This window comes from Microtus oregoni, unplaced genomic scaffold (assembly GCF_018167655.1).
Source record: "Microtus oregoni isolate MIOR12 unplaced genomic scaffold, Mior012 000060F_ref0000265, whole genome shotgun sequence".
NCBI lineage: Eukaryota > Metazoa > Chordata > Mammalia > Rodentia > Cricetidae > Microtus > Microtus oregoni.
In genome coordinates this window covers 1837606-1846737 of record NW_024543870.1, presented here as the reverse complement: position 1 = coordinate 1846737, position 9132 = coordinate 1837606, and positions in this window count along the sequence as shown.

The following is a 9132-nucleotide window of genomic DNA, read 5'->3' as shown; positions in this document are numbered from 1 at the left end:
GTATTATCATTGTTAATTGTTTTTGTTTTCTTTTCTTTAAAGATTGTACATGTGTAGGTGTTTTGTTTGCATGTATGTCTGTATGCCACATACATGCCTGGTGCCCATGAAGGTCAGAAGAGGGCATCTGATGCCCTGGATCTAGAATTACAGATGGTTGTGAGCCACCATGTAGAACCTGGGAACTAAACCCAGGTCCTCTGGAAGAGCAGCCAGTGTTCTTAACCCCTGAGTCATTTCTCCAGCCCTGTTAATTATTATTTTTAAAGCATAGAGAATCCTTTACTTAGACACATGGCTTCATACCTATTAAGAAAACCTGCCTACCAGATCCCCCAAAGACAAAGCATTTGATGTGGACACAGAGGAAAAGTGTGTGTGTGTGTGTGTGTGTGTGTGTGTGTGTGTGTGTGTGTGCTTGACACATGGAAGAAACAGAGAACAACTTTTAGGGACTGGTCCTCATCTTCCCCTTCATTTGAGGCAGAGTTTCTCTTGTTATTTCTGCTGCTGTGTTACATACTCAAAGCAAGCTTCCAGGGATAGGGGTGGGGGGCAGAGTCTTCTCTTGACACTTCCCACCCCACCAGTGCTGGTGTCACAGATGCACCCAGCCAGCTCCAGCTCCTAACATGGGTTCTAAGACTGAATTTAGGTCTTTAGGTTTGTGCAGCCATAATAACTTTTACCTGCAAACCCATTTCCCTGGCCCAAAGGTAATCTTAGGCCCATCAATATGCAAATAATACCAAAAAACCCCTCATGATTTAAAGTAGATTTTTGATATCAAGAGGAGGAGAAAAGTTTCTTAAATGGTTTTTGTTAGAAAGGCCTTTTTGGAAGGATGTTTGGGATTGCACCCAGAGACTTGCAAATCCAACTGAGCATGGAGCCCGAACTTGCCCAATTTAGCAGGATCCTGGGAGTTTGTTCTCAGAACCGATGAAGAGCAGGCCCTGTGATATTGTGAGAGTCATCTCACCTCTATAAATTTATTTTATCCAAATAATTTCATCCAATATCAATAATGCCCCTATTTTACAAGTGAAAAAAAAGTGAATTTGAGGAAAAGTAAGCTCTGCTCCAACTAGAAGGAGAAAAACTGAAATCCGAACCCAGTCCTTAAGGTTCTAAAGCAAGGTTGGAGAGACGACTCAGTGGTTAAGAGCATTGGCTGTTCTTCCTGGGGCTCTGAACCAAGGACTCACAATCACCTATAGCGGGATCTGTGCCCTCTTGTGGCATGCGGGCACACATGCAGAAAGAGCACTCATAAATAAATATTTTTTTTAAAGGAAAAAAATATGCTAAAACAACTCCCAGCTGACCCTGTCACCTGCTCCCTGTCCCGGCCAAGCTTGGCTTGATCTAAGCTGTTCTGTCGCTCTGGGCTGTGGTGTTGGGCACTGTGGTGTTGATGTCCTCCCACATTCTGCCTTCCCAGTGAAACTTCCTGGCTTTTCCTTCGGTCCTTATGCCAATCACGTTTGGAGTTCAAGTCCTATGAACGGAACCAGAAATGTCCACACACATCATGACCTCTTGCGAAGTCTGGAGAATGACTTCTCTGTGGCAGTTCGGCAGCTCTGGAGTGAGGAAAGGCCTTTGGCTCACAAGCACATCTGACCACAGTCAGCCCCAGGGAGAGCCATAAAGGGCACCCCCCGAAGGCCAGTCAGAGCCCAGGTGGCTTCGATCTCCTTCTCCAAAGGACGCCCATCACCCCTGTAGCAGTGCTGGGCGCTTCCATCCCAAGCGGCTCGCATTTTAAACTGAAAACAATTGGCGGCTTCTCCAAAGTTACTCCCAGGGTCACCAAAGGCTCATCAGAAGGAAAAGCTTGTACTTATTTGTCTGAGAATGTGCCTTGAAGAGCGAGCCACGAGAAGGCAATCTACGTGCTCACCCACAGATGAACAAAACGGACATAGACACGAGAGGTTTGTGTGTCTGTGTTCAGGTCTCAGGGGCCATCCACTTTGTGTGTGTTTTGTTGCTGTTGTTTTGTTTGTCTGTTCTTTTTTTTTTTTTTTTTTTTTTTTTTGGTTTTTCGAGACAGGGTTCCTCTGTGGTTTTTGGAGCCTGTCCTGGAACTAGCTCTTGTAGACCAGGCTGGTCTCGAACTCATAGAGATCCGCCTGCCTCTGCCTCCAGAGTGCTGGGATTAAAGGCGTGCGCCACCACCGCCTGGCTTGTTTGTCTGTTCTGAGATAAAGCCTGGAACATGGCACGCATGCTAGGCTGGTGAGGCAGCTGGCTCCAGGATCTGCCGTCTCCCCTTTCTCAGCCCACACCGCCACACACAATTTTGTTGACATGGGTTTTGGGGCTCCTACTCATGTCTACATGGCTCCAAAACAAGCATTTTATCAATTGATCTAATTCTTAAAACTTTTTCCATCATGACCACTTTTTGCTTGAAAAATGTTATACAGGAAAATAAAATATGCACAAATAACAAGATTTAATTAAAAATCCTTTGGTATGCATATAACTTTATCACCTATTAAGGAAAAAACACAAATTTGCTTTTGAGGAGGATGTGTTTGCAAATTGTCCAACACAATCCCTTTCTTTTTTAAAAAAATATTTATTATATATACAATATTCTGTCTGTGTGTATGCCTGCAGGCCAGAAGAGGGCACCAGACCCCATTACAGATGGTTGTGAGCCACCATGTGGTTGCTGGAAATTGAATTCAGGACCTTTGGGAGAGCAGACAACGCTCTTAACCTCTGAGCCATCTCTCCAGCCCCACAATCCCTTTCAAAGATATCCTAATATGATACTTCATGGTAGGGAGGATGAAGGTACATACTAAAAGTCTTTGTTTTCAGTGATTAAACCATACTGCTGCCTGCGCACACCGCCTGTCTGTGCTCTATGCGCTACCGTACAGTTCATGAGCTTCAGGCAAGGGGCTGGAGGTTGAAACATACAAAGACTCACACAGAAACACAGAAACACAGAGACAGAGAGACAGAGAAACAGATCTCTAGTCACTGGTAAGAAGCCCTTTATTCAAGAGCACCACGGAGGCTTATACACCCAACAGTCAGGTGGGCCAACAGGTGAAAACCTTATCCTCTGATCCTCAAGGCCAAGGCAACCCGTGCTCGTGAAGCAGAGCTGGTAAACAACTTTGACACAGCTTTCAGGAACTCAAATCAGAAGGAAAGTAAAGATCTCTAGCAGGGAAGAGCAGCTGGAGGCCAGGACTCCAAATGCTCCCAACACCATACTGTGTTTGTAAGAGCAGAAAGAACACAGCAATGCTAGCATTCACTAGTTTCAAATCTGCGCAGAGGAGCAACAGGCAGAGTTCGTGGGTGTTGTGCAGCATGCACGGCATGCACGATGCAAAGTGTTTGTGTGTGCATGTGTGTGCACTTTTGCACAACCGAGACTGCAGTGAAGTCCAAGGCAACTCATGGGAACACTGTCAGATATCTCAAAATCACGATGCCTTTGATTTTGAGTTAGCTTTTGGCAACTGTACATTCAGAAAACTTTTACTGTCGTCAAATCTTTCTGCAACCCCACACTTGGTCACATGACCATGCAGCCACAAGCCATAGTTTACAAGAGGCTGTGGGGAGCTAGAAGGGAGGGGACATGTGGGGTTACCATTCATGGGGACAGACTTTCACTTTGGCAAGATGAAAAGTTGGGGAGGCAGATTGCGGTGACAACCACATGGCACTGGATCCACTTGACACCCGAGAGCTTTATACCAAAAACTGGATGAAGGCACATAGGCCACATTCCGTGTCTGTGTGTTCTACAACAAACGGAATAGAAGGGTAAGCCAAAGGCCTCAGCACCGAGCTCTGAGCACAGGTTCTGGGAATAGACTGAAGACGTTCTTCGTGCACAAGGAATTTAAGACCCCCCCAGAGAGTCCTCTCGGATCCCAGAGCTGGTTAGTGACAATTACTAGGTCTGCAAGTCCTGCTCTTTTGGCACTTCTTTGGGTTTTGGGAGACTTTTGTTTTGGTTTGATTGTGTGTGTGTGTGCATTTTCTTTGTGTGTGTAATTGTGTGTATTTGAAGGCCAGAGGGCAACCTCAGACGTCATTCCTCAGGCCTCATCCACCATTTTGATAGTTCGGTTGTGAGTCTAATTTTAACGGCTGAGCCCTCTTGCCAGCCCTCATCCACCATATTCTTTAAAGACGGGGTCTCTCACATATGTGGAACACACCGAGGAGGCTGGCTGGCCTCAGGGACATGCTGGCTCTGACTTCTCAGAGTTGAGATTTCAAGTGTGTGCCACTGTGCCAGGTGTTTTGATTTTAAGTAGGAGTTCTAGGGACCAAACTCAGGTCCGCGTGCTTGTAAGGCAAACGTTTTATCAATTAAGCCATCACCTGGCCCCATCATGCTACAGTCCATGCAGTCGTGACCCCTCCCCCCATGTTCTATGTTCTCCACGCTCCCTCACCCTAGAAGTCAGCAGCTTGGCCCCCAGTAGCTCCTGTACTACACCAGTGTGCCCTCCAGCAAACTCCAAAAAAAAAAAAAAGTCTCTGTAGATCTGCCCTCAAGTCAGAATCTCATCCTTCCAAAGCCTGATTTTCAGGAGGCCACCAATAAAATTAATGCAGGAGCTTCTGGGAACCGTCCCCACCTGGTGGTGGTTGTGAAGGGTCCAGCCTGTGGACCCTGTGTGTCTGAGTTCCTGCATCTGCCTGGACGGCAGAATAGGTTCGGGGAAATGAGGACCCAGAACTCATAACTCCTTGTTATGGAGACAGATGAGCTTTCAGGGATCAGGTTCCCAAGAATCTTCATTTGAATTAGAGGGCTCAGTGAAGACGGTGGGGGAGGGGGAGGGATTCAGGAATGTGAGGAGGGGGTTTACAACAAACTCCCCCATCGTGGGTGTGGAAGCAGCATCCGTTCCGGTCGCACTACAGACTGAGCTGCTGCGTTACTGTGTCTCTCCCCGCTCTCAAATGCTGGCCCACTAGCTTCCGGTGCAGCCATATTGGAAGATGGGGCCCTTGGACAAAATCTCGGAGGCTTCATAATGAGGTGAGTGCGTTGATGAAGAGAAGCGTGCCAGTGAGCTTCTTCCCCCTTCCCTCCCACACCGTGTGAGGACGCAGGAAGATCAGCAGGTGAGAGCAGTAATGACCACACGATCCATCCCATTCACCTCTACAATCCCCTTCTATCTTTCCCACGCTTAAAGTAGAGGCCGCCATGAACATGGTTCCCACTGGACACAGGACAACATGAGGCTAGGAGCTGACGGCGCTAGAAGTCTTGATTAACAAGGAGCTAAGCTGCGGGCACCTTGGAGGGTCCAGGCTGTTCTCTGGGTCGGGGGAAAGACCTGGCAAAGTCTGAACCAAGTCTAATATCTGGTTACTAGTTAGTACTGGGTCAGTCTTAAATGCTTCCCTTTTATAAACAGCACTATGCCAACATGAAGAGAAACTGGGTGGAGGGCATGTGAGCTCTCCGCGCCTGCGCAGACTTTTTATAACTCTAACATCCCCCCAGCCTCAAAAACAAAAGACCAACAACGTATAAAAAAGCAAAGCTGGTGTGAGGGCTAATCTTCATTTCAAACCGAATGGATTGAGAGGTGCATGCTTCTGAATGTGAAGGTATTACTTCCCGACAGGACCATTTATATAGGGGAAGACTCGCAGTGAACGCAAACAGCATCTCATAGGTTGGTGGACCAAACAGAATCAAAGTGGGAAAGACAGTCAGCTGTATGCATTAGTGCCCCATGTTTGTCGTGGTGGAACACCTGGCAAAAGCAGCGTAAGGAAGGAAGGGTTTATTCTGACCCTCAGCTTGAAAGGACTGTTGCATGTTCGAGGAGTTATAGAGGTCAGGAGGCAAAGTATGGTCAACGGGAAGTGGACCCGGCCACAAAACTTCCAGACCCACCCTCAGTGAGCCACTTCCCCCTCTAAGGTTCAACCTTCTCTAAATCCTACAATCCTTCCCAGACATCATAACCACACATCAGGCCTATAGGAGACACTGCATCCCCAAGCCAGTTGTATAAACCCTGTTTGTTTCCTGAGCAAGTGTGTCTACTGTGCCGTCATCCTCAAATAGGACCTCAGACGTGGACTCACCACGTCCTGCCTTGCCCTTCAGTGTTGATGCATTTTTCTGTGAGTTCCGGAGCTGGAGCTTGGTCCCTCATGCTAGCCAGCAAGCACTTCACTCACTGAGCCAGTCGCCCATCTTACAGCGGGAGTATTCGCACTTCTCCTACCTCCAAGTTCAGGGCTTGGCCCCTATTTTTCTGCAGCTGTTGAACAGGAGGTAGAGAAGCGGGAACTTGCAGGGAATGTTGGGGGGCTGTAAAGTGGTCCAGCTGCCCTGAGAAACAACCGGGTAGTTTCCAGCAAGGTTACAAAGAATTACCTCATGACCACCCAACAATTTCACTTTTAAGTGTGTATTCAAATGTCCAGAGAACAGGAACTTGAACAGATACCGAGATGTTACTGTCCACAGTAACTGTGGGTTCACTGTGGTGGGCCAATACTGTGAAAACATCTCCTACATTCTAAGAGACTGGAACTTTTGCTGGCCCTCATAGCCCGAGTTATCAGCATGCCTTGAAGTTACCGAGGACGTAAGGCTGCGGTCCTACTGGGTACGCAGCCTGCTTGTTTAATCTGCCTTTGAGGAAAGAGTGGAACAAACATTACTAGCATTAGATTTCCCATGCAACCAACTTTTATAGCCTAAACTAGTGCATAGCTGTGATCTTATATTATGTATTCTTCCATGCCCCACGCAGAACAATGCATGTGTATGGATCATTTGCCGAAAACAATCTTTCTAAAAATGAATGTCCACCATAAATGCTGAACACAACATCTGGATATTGGCTAATGAACAATCATGCTCATGGTATTGTTTCCAGTCTGGGTCAGTTGGACCCAGTGACTTCATCTCTTGTAAAATTCTTTAAAAAAAAAAAAAAGGTTTATTTATTTATTTATGTTTGAGTGGTTCGTCTGCATGTACACCCTTACACCAGAAGAGGGCATCAGATTCCATTATAGGTGGTTTTGAGCCACCATGTGGTTGCTAGGAATTGAACTCAAGACCTCTGGAAGAGCAGCCAGTGTTCTTAACCTCTGAACCATCTCTCCAGTCCCATAAAATTCTTTTAAAGATCTCTTAGAGTGTCCCATTCCCTCCTCATGTGATGCTTTCTGGACAGCCAATAAATACAGCTTGCGAGGTCCTTTGTAAGGAGGATGGAAGACACAGGAAACACTAAGTAGACTATTCAAATCTGGACTCTCTCTTGGTTAAATATCTCCAGGGAGACGTGCTTTTATTTATTTCCTTAGTATGACATTGATGCATTATTGGTAACTTGGGGTTACTCACTAATGTTTTAATACACACAGTTTACGGTAGTCAGAAGAATGAGACAGCCCAGAGTCCACCACACTCCGGAAGCAGAGGTGGGCGAACTCTCTGAGTTCAAGGCCAACCTGGTCTACATAGCCAGTTCCAGGTCAGCCAGGGCTACACAGAGAAACCCTGTCTTGAGAACAGACAAATGAGCCCAAAGGTATGCTGTCTAGAGGTATCGTCCAGATTAAATCTGAAATCCACTTACCCACCTAGTTCCCTACTCCAGCCCCTCCCACCCATCTCTTCCCTCAACCCCTGCTCCTCTTCATCAGCCAGTGGAGGCCCTCCTCTGCTAAGGAAAAGAGGATTTTTGTTTAGCCAGAAAAATAAAAAAACCAACTCCAGTAACACAGTAATTTTGTTTTGTTTATCTGCCTCATAGTCTCATTCTACAGTTGCCCTGGAACTTTCTATATAGCCTATGCTGACCTCAAATTCATAGAAATCCTCCTGCCTCAGCCTCCCAATGTTGTTATGGTGGAATCCTCCATGTGTGCCAACTTCGTGTTCTCGGGTCTGTGTTTGTTCCTTTTTCACAGCCTCTCTAGGTGGCCCTTAGCTCTTCGCTTTACCTCCTTGTGGATCTGATCACAGCTCCTGGCTCGGAATCCTCTCAAATAACAAAATCCATGTTTTATTTCCATTTCTCAGATAATAGTCAGGTAGGTGCTAAATGTGATTTATCAAATAAAATGAAGCGAGTCAGTGATTCATCGGCCAAACTGCCTCATTTGCTTTCACTTCTCTCTCCTGCTTTGACAGACACTTTGCCTTCGATTACATGGTCAAACCAAACACCAGTGACTTCAGCTGTGTTCGTGTGAGCTCTGGCGTGAAGAGAAGATTCCCACGCTTCTCAGTTTGCTAAAGAGAACTCGAGTGTGTACCTCTTTCTCGGAAAAGCCCTTCTGTGGGCCCATCTTCCCCATCTCTGAGCACTTAGGGGCACTGCGGTGGGAAAAACCTCACCTACCCACAAGGCTTATCTCCAAGCCTCTTCCCAGAAACCCTTCCCAGCTACTCCTGTTCACTACAGCTGCACCTGGGAGCATCCAAGTCTGCTTGGCTAATTATTTTATGGCTGGAAAGCCTTTGTCCTCACCGTGCTCCAAGGTGGTTTTCTGGAACTCGCCAGCTGGTTTATGTTACCTAGACTTTCACACTTCCTACGGGACCTCAGGCGAGTCACATACTAAAGGTTCTGAGTCCAGAAGTCACAGATGTGAACAGCAACATGGTCCTCAGCAATTAGACAGGAAGGGACTGACCCTCTTCCCAGAAGATGCTCCCCAAACAAGACCCGCCAGTGCTGGGCCTTCTTTTATACTCCACACCAAACCCAGGATAGGGTTAAGTGCTTATTATGTCTGCACACATATATATGGAATTGGATTTTTCTCCATTACTTTTTTTTATTGAGATATAATTCACATACCATAAAATCCACCTTTTAAAAGTCCACAATTCAGTGGGCTTTATATATTAACAATTTGTACAACCATCACCACTGTATGATTTCAGGATATTTTTATCACCCTGTTACCCTTCGTTTATTGTACTTTTTCTTTTCCTCTTAGAAACAGTCTTCCTAGGTAGTCCTGGGTGACCTGGAACGTCCTATCTGGATCAGACCGGCTTCAGCCTCAGGATTCTCCTGCCCAACCTCATACATGCTGAGATGGCAGGCGTTAGCCGCCAAGCCCGGCATAAAGCTTTGT